This window comes from Chiloscyllium plagiosum, unplaced genomic scaffold, assembly GCF_037043375.1.
Source record: "Chiloscyllium plagiosum isolate Xiang-an unplaced genomic scaffold, Cpla_swu_hap1 HiC_scaffold_8, whole genome shotgun sequence".
NCBI lineage: Eukaryota > Metazoa > Chordata > Chondrichthyes > Orectolobiformes > Hemiscylliidae > Chiloscyllium > Chiloscyllium plagiosum.
In genome coordinates this window covers 14261975-14277888 of record NW_028270146.1, presented here as the reverse complement: position 1 = coordinate 14277888, position 15914 = coordinate 14261975, and the positions used below count along the sequence as shown (strand labels likewise).

The window sequence follows — 15914 nt, the reverse complement described above, 5'->3', positions numbered from 1 at the left end:
GGGGAGAGAGAGAGAGAGAGACGGGGAGAGAGAGAGAGAGAGAGAGAGAGAGAGAGACGGGGGGGAGAGAGAGAGAGAGAGAGAGAGAGAGAGAGAGAGAGAGAGAGAGAGAGAGAGAGAGAGAGAGAGAGAGAGAGAAAAAGAAAAAGGAGAGAGAGAGAGAGAGAGAGAGAGAGAGAGAGAGAGAGAGAGAGAGAGAGAGAGAGAGAGAGGAGAGAACCTGCACAGTTACCACCTTTGCTGTTGAATTCATGTATCGGACATCGAAGTGCATCTGGGAAAATTAACAAGCAGTGACATTCACAACTAATCTTGGAGGAACTGTTGGCCGAAGTTCACAGCACAGAATCAGATAAGTTAATTGTTTTAAGTCTGTCCAAGAGTAAAGCTGTATTAGTGAGTACAGTGGGTTCTTTCTTGATTATATGTTTTTGGAGAGAAGTCTCTTTATTAAACTTAAAATATAAGCCATAACTATTAATTTAACCTGGGGCAGTCTTTGTAGAGGAATAAGACGGTGTTATTTGCTGGGTCTGTAGATTGTGAAGGAGCAAAAATGGCCTTTGCAGTGATATGTACTTCTTGTCAGATGTGGGAGTTTAAAGAGAGTTTAAGGGTTACTGCAGATTATATCTGCCATAAATGCTGTTGGATGTGACCTAAGGGCAACTTTTTCACGCAGAGGGTGGTGCGTGTATGGAATGAGCTGCCAGAGGAAGTGGAGGAGGCTGGTACAATTGCAACATTTAAGAGGCATTTGGATGGGTATATGAATAGGAAGGGTTTGGAGCTGGCAGGTGGGACCAGGTGCTGGCAGGTGGGACCAGATTGGGTTGGGATATCTGGTCGGCATGGACAGGTTGGACCGAAGGGTCTGTTTCCATGCTGTACATCTCTATGACTCTATGATACCTGTCGGCCTTTGGACACAACCTCTTCCCAATCTCTCACCATTTGAAAAAAAACTTTGGATCGCTGTTCTTTAAGTAGATAAACTTCAACCTGTGTTGCTGTCTGCCACTTGCTCAGCATGTCTTTTTAAAAAACCCTTGAAGCCTTTGTGTGCACTATTTTTCCTGCACTTTTACTGGTTTTGAATGAGTCGTAGCAAGTAATAAATAACAATACGCGTATTCTACACTGTTTCCCTTGTTTCAAATCCACTTGTCACCAACATCCCATTTAGCACATCAAACTCTGAAATGAACAAAAACCTCTGGTAGCTGCTCCTAAACCCCAACTGACGTTATAGCAGAACTACAATTAAAATCAAAAGGAAGAAGAAATAACAGTTGCAATTTAGTTAATTAACTTCAGAATGACAAGTTAACAAGCCACAATTTGAGTAGCAAAACCAGTAAACAGTTAAAGTTTAATGACATCACATCAAGGGCTTTTCTTGGAAAGTATAATGCTCAATTCCCATAAACCAATAAAAAAACAAATTGCTCAGCTTGCCATCAGTTATCATTCAGATTCGTGAGTACCAGAGATTTGGATGCTCACTTACATATAGTTACTAGAAAACATGAATTGATCCAAAAGGTTAACTAGAGGAACACAACATCATCGTTTGATAGTTTTTCACTATCTACTGTTTCCGTTTCCAATAACGGAATGGGCAGTAATCAGCGGACATAGAATCAAGCGCATTACCAAATGAATCAGAGAAGAAGATAAGACTTATCGGTTCCATACAACAAATTCTGATATGGAACGGGTCGCTTGAAAGAATGGCACAGGTGTGCGTGTGCATGTGTGTGTGTGGGGAGGCTAAGAAGGGGAGGAGAGAGCATGCACACACAAGAGACAGAAAAAGAGAGAGGCAGAGTGAGAGAGAGGGGGGAAGACAGACTGAGTGAGAGAGAAAGAAGGAACAGGCAGATGCTAATCGGAAAAATATTGCAGGGAAATTGCGGTAATTAAAGCAACTTGCGCCAGCAGTTGAAATTTTGACTTGAATACCACTTTAAAACTCAGTACAGGCAAGATGAGTCAAATGGGCTCACTCTACAATGCAGGATACTATATACAGATGATTAGCAAAGAAACCTCATTGCCATTTATTTCTGATTTGCTGTATATCTTTGCAAAAGAATTCTATACAGTTCTGTAATGTGATCTTATTTGTGGTCTTTCAAACACCAAATGATTAAATAGTAATTAATCTCCTTTGCTGTTTTGCTGTGTTAGACGGTATGTCATATTTGCCTACATAAATGGCTACCATTTAAAAGCAACTTTTTGTCATGAATCTCAGATTTTCTGAAGATGTGCAAGGAACATATCTATAGCAGTTTACTCGAACAGCAATATTCATTTAAGTTGCATTTTCCAGTAGAATTATAAACTGGAGTAAAAACTGTACCACTTTGCAACTTAATATATCCTTTACAATCAACACAAAATACTATCCCAAATAGGCTTCCAAACAATTCAATCCAATAATCGAAATAGATGACTGGTTCCTTTTTCTCTCTTCCCATGTGGCCATCTTCCCTGGGTCATATCATAAACTACACTTCTAATTTTACTTGTCATGCTTATAGTAGTTGTTTGGTAATGAAGAACTTGATTATTGCTATAAAAAGATTTTGTCAAAGCTTTTTTGTTTTGCACTCGTCAGGACAATTCACAGGAAAAAAAGAAAATCAATGTTTATACTGTATGTGAGGAGTGTGTTGACTGTGTTAATATATAGATTCCAGTACAAGGAAGTGCACCGTACCGTGTGCCCGATTTACAGGTCTAAATTGGTAGTCAGCGTAATTGCTTTACATTCAGGATTATCCAGTAAATGTTATCCAATTGCAAAAATCACTGATAGCTCAACACTCGAGTTCTGCAAACGGGGACTGGTCGGGAATGCTCAGTACCTTGCTTATTGGTATGAACTGTTGAGATATGTTAATTGATTCAATCCACCAGTTTTTTTTGACATACAGCCTACATACCTAGCATCACACTGGAAATGATATTCACATACTCTACTACATGTTTGTGGGATTGGCTGAATGTCTTTGTTTTCAAGTTAGCATCCTGTTCGTAGAATACACTACACATGTTGCTACAAAGTTGCAACATGGAACAGCTAGCATCACCAGTAGCTCAGCCTTTCATATACCTTGCCCTTCGAGAGCAATCCGAGACAGACTAGACACGTGGACAAAAAGCACATGTGGCACACACTGCACAGTTTCAACAAAATAGACTCATTTCTTTGAGAAAGTTTGACCAGAGTCAACCTGCCTGGTTTAAAATATAAACAAAGCTTAGCAATTAATTAATTAATTAATTAAAAGTCATCATTAGCAGGTGCATTTCCAGGGTAATGCTTCAGTCTGTCGAATGGACTCTGATAAACAGCTCTCTTCTTCCATACTGGAAACATTAATTTCCCTTTACACTGGTATTTTTGGCAAATTGACCTGATCAGTTAAAGATGAAAAGCTCTCTCAAAAATATATTTTGTCTTACAATATTCATCTTTATTCGTGCTCAGGCCTCAATTTTCTTTTTCTGAAGCAGCACAACAAGTTTTGTAGACTTGATAAACATGTCAACAGTCATATACATCAAAGCTAATCAGAGTATTGACATTAATACCTATACTTGTACAGGAACAAATTTAAAAAAGGATTGAAAACAAATTTTGAAATCAAGGTACCTGATCAAACAAACTGTTTAAATCAAGCATAAATCTTTGACGTCAGGGCACAGAAGCAATAGCTCCAAATCTAGCAGCACAATTTAGGAGCCTCACTGATGAGGTGACATACAAGATAAAAGTACATGTTATCAACCATGAAGCAAAAAATGTTTTAAAATGGAAAGGTCGCTTCAAATTAGAAGAGGCAGCATTAAAACATTTGAAGCAAAAGACTTGAAAAAGGTAGATTTAAAAAGGTGACTCCTCCTTGTACGAATACTTTCTGCAACATGCTCTGAAAAAGACTATGACCTTTAGCTAAAAATAATTATCCATTGAAAACAGCATTCCCTATAAAAATCACTAAGTGTTATAAACTGTCAAACATAGAAAACAGCTTGTGGTCATTCAGATCTTGGAGACTGCTCAGTCATTCAATACGATTGCTGCTGATCGTGAAGCTTAGTACCCTGTTTCCACTTCTTCCTCATACCAAATAACCCCTTTAGTCCTAAGACTTATATCTCACTCCTCCTTGAAAGTGTGGGGGCATTCTTAAGAAGGTATTCAGGAAGGCAAAGAGAGCATATATGAAGTAGCCTTGGCAGAAAAAGTTAAAGATAACTCAAAAAGATTCTACAAATACACTAAGAGCAAGAGAGCATTTAGAGCATGAGTCGGACCCCTTGAAGATCAACAAGATGTCTTTGGGTTGAACCTCAGGAAATGGGAGAGATCTTAAATGAATGTCTTGTGTCAGTTTCTTTCAACAGTAAAAATAAAAGCTGGAGACCTCAGGGAAATGAATATTGATGTACTGAAAACAGTTCACATAAAAAAGAGGAAAGGTTGGAGATCTTAGAAAACATAGGTAGATAAATCTCCAGAACCCAAATCAAATGAATCCCTGGACGTTGTGGGAAGTTGAGGAAATTGCAGGGCTCCTACCAGAGATGGTTGTGTCATTTTGAGTTTGACAGTGTGTATTGAGTGAGTTAAATGGGAGGCAATGGCCTACTGGCATTTTCATTAGACTATTAACCCAGAGACCCAGGTAATGTTCTTTTTCACTGGAGCAGAGGTGGTTGAGGGGGTTACCTTATTAAGGTTTATAAAAATCATGAGGAACATTGCTGAGGTATATGACAAGGGTCTTTTCCAGAGGGTGAAGGAAGTTCAAAACTAAAATCATATTTTTAAGGTGAGGAGAAAGATTTAAAAAGGACTTTTTTAAAAAAATGCTGTTCATGTGTGGAATGAACTGCCAGAAATAGCAGTGACACAGGTACAGTTATAACATTTAAAAGATATTGGATAAATTCATGATTTGGAACGGTTTGGAGGGATGTGGGCCAAACGCAGACAGGTGGGACGAGCTTAGTTTGGGAACAAGGTCAGTGTGGACCAACATTTCAATGACAGTGCTTTGACCTTCACCTTGAACTGCTTTCTGTGGCGGTGAATTACACAGACTCACCACTCTCTGGCTGAAGAAATTTCTCACCTCAGTCCCATTTCTCACCTCAGTCCCACCCCAGTGACCCCGGACTCTGGACTCCCCAGTCATCAGAAATATCCTCCCTGTATTTACCCTGTATAGATCTGTCAGAATTTTATAGGTTTTCTTATGAGATCCTCCCCAGTTTGTCTTAAGTTCCAGAGAACAGAGGTAACCACTGCTGCCCATCATACTTCAGTACTGACATCCCAGGAATCGGAATCGAGTGTATGGTGCTGGAAAAGCACATTGGGTCAGGCAGCATCCGAAGTGCAGGAGAATCTATGTTTCGGACATAAGTCCTTCATCAGGATCAAGGTTCCTAATGAAGGGTTAATGCCCGAAACTCCTGTTTATCGGATACTGTCTGATCTGCTGCACATTTCCAGCGCTATACACTCAACCCTGATCTCCAGCATCTGCAGTCCTCACTTTCTCCTCCATCCCAGGAACCAGTCTGATCAACATTTATTGCACTCCCTCCATATATAGAACATTTTTCTTCAAAGAAGGGGGCCATAACTGCTCACTAAGGCCATGTACAAATGCAGCATGACATTCTTGCTCCTGTACTCAAATCCTCTTGCTATGAAGGCCAACATACTATTTGCCTTTCTCATGGCCTACTGCACATGCATGCTTACTTGCAGCCATGCATGTACAAGGAACCAAGGTCCCTTTCCTGATCAATTAGCATTCAGATAATCCACCTTCCTGCTTTTGTTACCAACGTGAATATCCTCACAGTTAGCTACATTACACTTCATTGGCCATGCATTTGCTCACTCATTCAACATTCAAACCACAGTGAAGCAACTTTGTATCCTCCTCATAGTTCACCCTTTCATTCAGCTTTGTGTCACCTGCAAAATTGGAGATATTACACCTAGTTTCTTCATCTAAATCTTTAAATGCATCGTAACTAACTGAGGTCCAAACAAACACCTTTGCAGTACACCGTTTGTCAATGGCTGTCACTCAGAAAAAAGCCCATGTCAGTACACTGACCCAAATCACATACACTTTAATGACATGCTAATCTTTTAAAGGGGAGTATATAAAAAGCCTTCTCAAACTTCAAGTAAATGATATCCACTAGCTCCCCTTGCTTGACACAATTCATATTCTCAAGAAATAGCAATACACTTGTCAAACACTATTTCCATTTCATAAACCTAAGCTCACTCTGTCCAATCCTGTCACTACTTTTCAAGCGCTCTGCTTTAAAATTAACTCTAGCATTTTTCCTATTACCAATGGCCAGGCTAACTGGCTTACATTCCCTATTTTCTCTCTACTTACTTCCCTTGAAAAAAATTGTGGGCTTATATTAGCTACCCTAATCCACAGGAACTGTTCCAAAGTCTATACATATTCAAGAGGGCAGTTAAGAGTCAACCACATTGTTGTCTGTTTAGAGTCCAGAGCAGGTTAGGATGACAGTTTCCTAAAGGATGATTGTACCCAGATGGGTTTTTTCCCCAGCGAATGACAATTATTAGACTCTTCATTCCAAATTTTTATTGAGATCTGCCATAGCAAGATTCAAACCTAAGTCCTCAGAACATTTCTAGGGCCTGTGGATTAGAACATAGAACATAGAAGAATACAGCGCAGTACAGGCCCTTTGGCCCTCGATGTTGCGCCGATACAAGCCCACCTAACCTATACTAACCCACTATCCTCCATATACCTATCCAATGCCTGCTTAAATGCCCATAAAGAGGGAGAGTCCATCACTGCTACTGGCAGGGCATTCCATGAACTTACGACTCGCTGAGTGAAGAACCTACCCCTAACTTCAGTCCTATATCTACCCCCCCTTAATTTAAAGCTATGCCCCCTTGTAATACCCGACTCCATACGCGGGAAAAGGTTCACACTGTCAACCCTATCTAACCCCCTAATCATCTTGTACACCTCAATCAAGTCACCCCTAAACCTTCTTTTCTCTAATGAAAACAGCCCCAAGTGTCTCAGTCTTTCCTCATACGATCTTCCTTCCATACCAGGCAACATCCTGGTAAACCTCCTCTGCACCCGTTCCAGTGCCTCCACATCCTTCCTATAGTATGGCGACCAAAACTGCACACAATATTCCAGATGCGGCCGCACCAGAGTCTTATACAACTGCATCATGACCTCAGGACTCCGGAACTCAATTCCTCTACCAATAAAAGCCAGTACGCCATATGCCTTCCTCACTGCACTATTTACCTGGGTGGCAACTTTCAGAGATCTGTGTACATGGACACCAAGATCCCTCTGCTCATCCACACTACCAAGTATAAATTGTTTTAGTTTAGTATTAGTTTAGCAATAATACCACTAGGCCATGCCTACACCAGATCATATGGAGTTTTCAGTCCTTAAACCCATCAATTTCCCCAATATAATTTCCATCAGCTCAACCCTCTCACTAGACCTAGTGTTACCCAAAACGTTTGGGACATGATTTGTATCCTCGTTTGTGAAGACCGAGCCAAAGTACGTATTTAATCGTTCTGCCATCTCTTTGTTACCCAATATAGCTACCCTTGTTTTTGACTATAAAGGGACCTACATTTGTCTTCACTTAAGTGTCAAGTAATCATTAAAAGGTTGAGAATGCCAACATATACCTTTATGAAACGAAACAAAAGTTACTTCAGTTCATCTCTGTCCCACTAAAATTACAAAGCAAGTCGTGTCCAGTTTGGAGCATTTAGTTACAGCATTCACAAATACAGTACTACAGATCCACAGGAAAATACAGTTGTAAGGGGTATGCAAAACATGGGAAAGGTCAAATGATACAAAAATATTAAACAGAGAAGAACTTCGACTTTTTTCTGCAAAGCTGTAGCCAAATTAGACGTAAACAATGTTTTTGTATCAGACAAAAAAACTTATTCCATTGTTATACATACAAGTTCCGTGCAGTATGAGAAAATATATTTAATTGCATTTTTTTTAAAAACTCAATTTGGTGACTTAAATACTCAGCTATGGCAACTATTTCCATGGCCTTAAAACTGAATTTTAAATACTTTAACCAAAAGAAAGCAAAATACATTTTGTTGAACACTTGTGGCAAAATTAAATATCTTCCAAAGAATTACTGCCTACCAACATTCACCACTGTGGCACTAATGTTGCAAACAGAAGTGCATATCACTCCAAAATCTGGAGGAATATTTTGGTTGATCACCTGTACTCCGTGCTGAGATCTGTTCTGCCTACTGAAACCTGTTCAACCACCTGCCAATGCAATATATTGAATAGATGCAAAGAAAAAATGTACAAAACAAAAATGCATAAGTAGGGAAGGTTCTGGAATTCTTGTAAATTGTCTACTTAAACCAAAGAAAATAAAATTGGGTTTTTCATACTACTTGGGTACAATGCATCCCCTGCGAGTACAAGTTATCAGGGTGTGTTAGACTTTTCCATCTCCGATACTGGAGAAGATCCAAGTGAGAAGAAATAATTAGTCTCAAAATAGGGGGGAGAAATTTGTGATGCAAAGCATAAGGCAGCAATGAATTTTTTATGAACTCAAAAGTTAGGTACTAGAATGCACTTTACTAATGTGCATTGGCTCCTTACAGTACTATACTGATGTAGGACAACAGAATGCAGACTAACAAAAATCTACTTCAGAAAAAACTGTTTGAAGTGCTAACATTAATATACACTGTTAATGATCAGACAGACCTGTGTGTAGCTACACAGCATAAAATATAACTGTCAATATTCAAAGCCACAATTAAACCAAAAAACCTGTGCAAAAAGGGTCGAAACCAACAAGTTGGCCAGCAAGTCAACAATATTGAAAATAACTGCACAAAACCAAGACAACTCAAGAGTCATTGATTAGATGCCACCTAGTTTGTTTTAAAATTCTTCACATTATTGTAGGAAGCAAAATCAGAGGCATAGTTTTCAATTAGTGGAAAACAACAAGTTGTCCATATATTGCAGTGAACTCTGACAAATTTAAAATTTTGCATATTTAAGACTACCTGTTTTCTTGGAGCATTTACTTAAGTCACGCAAAATGCATTGAGACAATCAATTTTTTTTTAAATCTTGCAAATTTATCACCAGGTCCCATAGCCAAGACTTTTCAATCGTTTGTTTAGCTAAGAGGAAAATACTGGCTTGAACACAAGGTGAAATGCCTGTTCATCTTCACAAAGTCCCATAGGATGTGTAGCATTGACCTGATCCATCAGAACAAGGAACAACTGAAGTTTAAACATCTCAGTTGAGTTTACAGTAAATATTGAGCCCAACTTTCTGAACTGTGGCAAAATTGCACAATGAAGAAAACTGCAAGAGAAATAGATTACTTGGAAACAACCGGAGACATGAGAGTTTGGTGGTACTTCATTCGCTTTGTGTAGTAAAATAATGTTTTTCCATGTTTATCAATAAATAACTTGCAATTTGAAAAGCATTCAATTCAACCATAAAAATTAAACTGAGGAAAGCTACAAAGTGATCGCTATCTTTATTTATTTTAATCCCGAGTGGGTTGCACATCCTCCATTAACTAATACAATCCGTGGCCTATTGTTATCAGCCGTGTACTGTAAAGTTAGGAGGCGTTAAACATTGCACTAGCCCAAATAAGCCTCCGTCAGGTCAGCGTAAAACGTTTTTTTTCCATTATGTAAGGGAACACCATTTCGAGCCACTGAATGGGACAAAACTGTAGTAACGAAGCCCATAAAAGAGAAGCTATTTAATAAAGTCAACGAAAGAGAAAATTTAAAATCCCTGCTCACAAATCCCTAGTTTCAATGAAGTGGAAGCATATAATAAACGACAATCGCCACAGGGAATAACAGAATAGCCTGTCCTTTACAGATTTTCCAAATGTACGTTTGCAAAAAAAAAGCGAGGCTTGCACACAAACACTGACGTGCCGCCCTGTGTACAGCACAGGGTCATCCACAACAACACAAACACCGCTGTAAACGTTGTAACATTGGCGGAGCTCTTTTTTTCGGTAGATCGGATAGATATAAAAAGATTTTTAAAGCATCATCAGGTATGTGCTGAATTTAAAATTGTGCACTGCAGCAACAAGAACCGGAGGCAGTAAAAAAAAATGCAGCCCAGACGCCTGTGAACATTAATGAAATCAGAGCTGCCCAAAGATTGACTGAGATGCTGATTTAGTAACCTTTTTAATCCCGTGCTTTCGCTCCCTGCTCTTGCTATGAATCCACTCCGCATCCGCCCAGGCTACAAAACAACGATGTCCATTTCATATTCCACCCGATAATCCTCACTGGTTTGCTTCAGTGTTGTTTTCAATCCTTTCGGAGTTGCAAATAATATCCCAACCCGACTATTTTTTTTAAATTCACAGCCCGCACGTTAATGCGTCCTCAATTCTTTTCCGTCCTTTTCCAACTCATCGCACCAGAAGGGACAGGGAGATGTCCTCCGGGTCCTAATGCTCCCGCTTCTAAGTGCGGTGCGAGTTACTCAAAACGTTCACTAACCTTTCTCTACGTCCGTCAACAAACCGTTGGGAGAAATGTTGCTCACAGATTGCAAGGAACACAAATTGCTTATTTCACAAAAGGGCATTGCTCTATGAGACACTTTCACCCTCCACATCCAATCAACTTTGCATTTATTTCTGCATGTTCTCTCGCCAACCGCTCCCCCAACAAAACAAAAACACTTTGCAGATTTCTCGTCTCTCTCATGATGCTTTCGCTACTTCAAATTTTGGTGAGCAAAACTGTTTCCAGCTGAGTACAGATGCATTAATACAGTACTGATAAAATACCCCATTCGAACACACAATCGGACCATTCCCTAGTTTCTTGCGCTATTACTACATACTAACTCAAGGACCTTTGAATCATTCTCCCAGTCCATAATTCAAAACAAGCTCATGTTGCCACTACATTCTAACATTGAAAGCTTAGTTTTTGCATCTGTATGATATAGATGGCCACATATCACTTTAGAATGGCTTTGCATTCTTAACTATCGCTTATACCATCACAATTGTTACAAAATAGCATTTTGTTCTTCACTCAGATCGCCCCATTTTTCAAACTAGCTCCTTGCCCAAGATCAAAAGTCAAAATAGTTCAATCACTGACTCACATTCCTGTAAACATACCTTAATTTCACTTGCAAGAAACATTTTGGCCATAACAGATGATTCATACTCTAGGTACAAAACAAAAGCTTCTAAATTTGGCATAAAAACAAAATAAATCTCCAAAAGTTGGGATCTCTGGCATTGGTCTGCCACACACATCGCAGCATAGTTATTATTCAATGACTATGCTACTACATCCTCATTTGTGCACTTCACCTTGACAACACTAGCAATCTGCCACAAAGGAAAACAAGAATGAAAAAGCATTTTGTGTATTTTGTACACAACAACAGATGGCTGGGGATGAATTACGGACATGTGGATGGTCAGCCTTTGGTTTTGAATTGCATGCATACTCAAGGCGTCAGCACTCATGCAAATAAGCCCCAAACCAACTCGTGTCCTGGCTAGCAATTCTGCTACACAAGATATAACAGACTATAGCTGGAACTTTTAGTAATAAAAAAATTCACAATAGCTGTTATTGAGCCTTGCAGTGTGGAAGCTGGATATCTTGCATCAGAAAAATGTGTAAAACAGGATTAATTTATAGTGTACTTTTCACATTTAAAGGGCATTTTCCCAAAACTAATGAGCAAATTATTTAAAAAGTCACCATAACAATCTAGTAAAACAGAGCAAACAATTTAGTATGGAAACTGAGACTTGGAAAATAATTTCTTAAAGTAAAATGATCAATAAATCTTCCAAATCATCACTGGGGACAGAGAAAGACTGCCAATAATTAACATGCAGCAAATATCAAACTTACTGGAATTCTTCAGCTAGAATAGATCTCTCAATTTCTCAATGTCTCGAAGTCCCCAAATTTCCCATACTCCTACTGCTGGCCCTTAATGGAAGAGGACAAAAGTAAGAAGTATTGCTGCAAACTTACAAGACATTGGAGAGACTGCACTCACAGTATTGCATACAGTTTTGTTCTTCTTACTTCAGGACAGATAAAGTTGCACTGAAAAGTGTTCATAGAAGGATCATTAGGCTGATTTCTTAATAAGAAACTTTATTTTTGTGGTAAAGTTCAGCCCTTCCGCCACAAATACATTGTGATGGCAGTGTACACCATCCACATGATGCACTACAACAACTCTCCTGAAAATCACGATCGGAGTATCCACACCACATGGACTACTCAAGATGGCAGCTCATCACAATCTTCCCAATGGCAAGCAGGAAAGGGTAAGAAATGATGGCCTAGCCAATGGCATCAAAATTCCAATGAAGTACTTTTAAACTTTAATCATTGTTGCAACACCTAGACATTAGTAGTGACAACTTCAACCTTCGCAAAGTGCTACATAACTGAAGGAAAAACTTGTGCTACCTCATCAGTAGCCAATAAAGGTGACCATCTACTACAACTATCAGATGCTGTAGACTGACCTATTGAAAGTTTTGACAGATAAAACTCAGAATTCATCACATTATACCCAATGAAAATTACTAATCATAGATGGAAACAGTTATCTGACCAGATTCACTGTTTTATAAATTGCCACATTCTGACCTTGAGTGAAAAAAATCCGTTTTAAATCCTATACACCCTAAACAGAGAAACAAAAAAAAATGCATTTAAAATATCAAACTATCAGCACATTAAGTGTAAGCTGTTGAGAATCACAGCAAAGCCTCAGCTTGGATGGAAAATGGCCTTTGAAAATAAATTTTGCATGGTAAGTGAAAGTACGGAGTGTTGACCCAGTTGGAACTATTTGTTTTGTATTGACATAAATGACATGTGAAATAACTCCAGAGGTCACTATTCCATCACTAAGTCCCATCGCCTTTATTTACATGTGCATAGTACTTGACATTGGTCTGGCATCCTCCGCGCAGCTCTCAGGGAACAGAATTTCAGAGACTCCTATTTACAGATGTTTTCTAATCAACCTTTTCAGACATGCTATTACACACCTCTAGAGCAAATAGATCTTGCTAGCTCAGAGGTAGGGACACTGCTACTACACCACAAGAGCCCCACTTTTTTTTTTATTTCCACCAGGAAGAAAAGAAACACCCAACTGGCCAGTAACAAGCAGTGCCCTTCACATCAAAGGTCCCCACTCCTCTGTCAGCCAGGGCTCCCTGATTGGATCAAGTTAATAGCTGCAGGGAACCCATTCTATGAAGTTCACCTGGCCGACCATGTTACAATCACGACAACTTGGACCCATGGATACTCAGTACCATACAGACAAATATGAGACCGCAAACCAGAATAGACAATGAACTGGAGATTTTTTTTAAACACTAACATGTTCTCAAGGATGGAGCTGTCTGTCCAACCACATTCTGTAGCTGTTGAATTGCACATCACTATTCAACAAATGTGGGAAGGCTGTAGAACTTTGATCTAATCTGCTGGTTGTAGGATTGCCACTCACACCTGGCATTGCTCCTATTATGCAAGAATGAGTTCCCTGCAGCTATCAACTTGGTCCAATCAGGGAGCCGACAGAAAGAGTGGGAGTCTTATGGTGTAGTAGTAGTAACCCTACCTCTGAGCCAGCAAGAACTATATTCAAATCCTACCTGCTCAAGAGGGATGGAATAGCATCTCTGAAAAGGTTGATTAGAAAACATCTGTAAATAGGAGTATCTGAAGTTCTGTTCCCTGAGAGCTACGCAAAGAATGTCGGCTCTCCCCTACACAATTCATTGAACTGGGCTGGTTGATGATAATGGGACAATGAGATAAGACCTTCGAATTAGAACATTTAAAATCAATTACTTTAATAGTGACATTGAATTGCTATTGTTCTCACTGTCTGTTAAATTCTACAGCTTCTACCTACAATTACTCAAAGACAAGCTTGGTAGGAAAGGGGGATTGGCTTTTTGCAACTAAAACACAAATTGGGAATATTGGAAAGGTCCTCGATTTGACAGGTCAGACGCAGTTATTATGAAGAAGTGGAATAGTTTGCAGTGGAGGATGGGGATGGAAGTGTGTGGTGAAGGAAAAGAAAAGGGGAAGTGGGGAAGAGAAAGAAAGAAATATTCCCACTATGCAATAACCACATTTAAGGTTGGTGCTATTCAGCTTCCATCATAATTAATGATGCAGGTCCCATTCCTCCAAAACTAAGTCATCAATAATTAAATTGGTGAGATGGAGAAGTTAATCACACTATCAACTATAGTGCTCATTTCAGACTGTTTCACCAAATAGAGGATATTAATATAAAGAAAATTACAAGTCTAACAAACATTGATAAAATTATGCTGCACGAATGATTTGAACAGTTTGCCTCATTGTCGATGGGAAAACAGTTTTCCATTTGCATTTGTATAGCACTTAATCCCAAGATACTTCAGAAGACCATTTTAAAAGAAACCATGATACCAAACCACATATGGCAATCTTTGATCAGATGATCAAAGGCTTGTTCAAATAAGTTGGTTTTAAGAGGAGGAAAGCAGACCAATGCAGGGTTGAAATCCCAGAGTTTAGAATCCTCTCTCTCTGAGCTTGTGGCATTCCATTATACACTTTTCACTCCACCTAGGTAAAAGTGACAAATCTTAAATAAATCTTAATGACAAGGGCTCTAAATGTTGGTGAACTTACCTCTACTTTGCAAAAGCAGAAGAGTTAACTCTCCAATACTTAGTCTTGCATTCCCCTGGACTATGATGTCACCACAGAAAATCAAGCTCTTGCTTGTAGTACAGTCATTGATTTTATCTACTCCAATAATCTCTCCTCTACAGCTTCCTACCACATAGCAGCTTAATCCCACTAAACCCATTGCTAGCCACTAATAGTCCCCATGAGCAGTTTTTCATTTTCCTAGGCTGACCATTATCTATTCCTTTGTAAATCCAACTTTCTCCTCTCTTTGGGCACTATCATTTACTCTTACCCCCTCCTCTCACCCCATCTTCTGAATGAAAACTAACATCTTCCTAGCGACCATCAGTTCTGAAGGGTCACTTGACCAGAAGCATTTACTTTGATTTCTGTCCACAAATGCTGCTAGACCTGAGATTTTCCAGCAATTTCTGTTTTTATCCCATATCACTAACATCTACCTTCTTCCCAAGATCCACGAACAGTACTGCTCTAATAGACCTATAGTTTCAGCTGTTACTACCTGTGAACTGAAAGTCATACAACACAAAAGCAGATTCATCAGTCCAACTTATATGCATGGACCAGATATCCCAACGTGACAGAATCCTATTTGCCAGCATTTAGCCAATGTCCCTCTAAACTTTTCCTATTCATATACCCATCCAGACGCCTTTTAAAGTGTTATAATTGTATCTACCTCCACTACTTCATCCGGCAGCTCATTCCATAAATGCACCATCCACTGCATGAAAAAAATTACTCCTCAGGTCCTTTTTATATCTTTCCCTGCTCATCTTAAACCTCTGCCCTCTAGTTTTGAATTCTCCTATCCTAGGAAAAAGACTTTGGCTATTCACCCTATCCATACCCTTATGATTTTATAACGTCACCCCTCAGCCTCTGACACTCCAGGGAATAAAGTCCAGCCTATTCAGCCTCTCCCTACAACTCAACCATCCAGTTCCAGCAAGATCCTTGAAAGTCTTTTCTCCTCTGACATCCTTCCTATAGAAGGGTGACCAAAATTGTATGCAGCATTTCAAAAGTGATCTCA

The 15914-nt window shown here is 39.3% G+C and overlaps 1 protein-coding gene across 3 annotated transcripts in view; it reads right to left on the bottom strand.

Moving 5' to 3' along the window:
- The window catches only part of foxn3 (forkhead box N3), a 474886-nt gene that overhangs the window by 435993 nt on the left and 22979 nt on the right, over positions 1–15914 (bottom strand). The window contains exon 1 of one of the 3 annotated variants that reach the window (XM_043696968.2): positions 10321–10569. The exons of the other annotated variants lie outside the window; for them this stretch is intronic. The gene's annotated coding sequence lies outside the window, so the exon portion shown is untranslated. Of the gene's footprint in view, positions 1–10320; positions 10570–15914 lie in introns of those variants that run through there. 3 annotated transcript variants of the gene reach the window in all.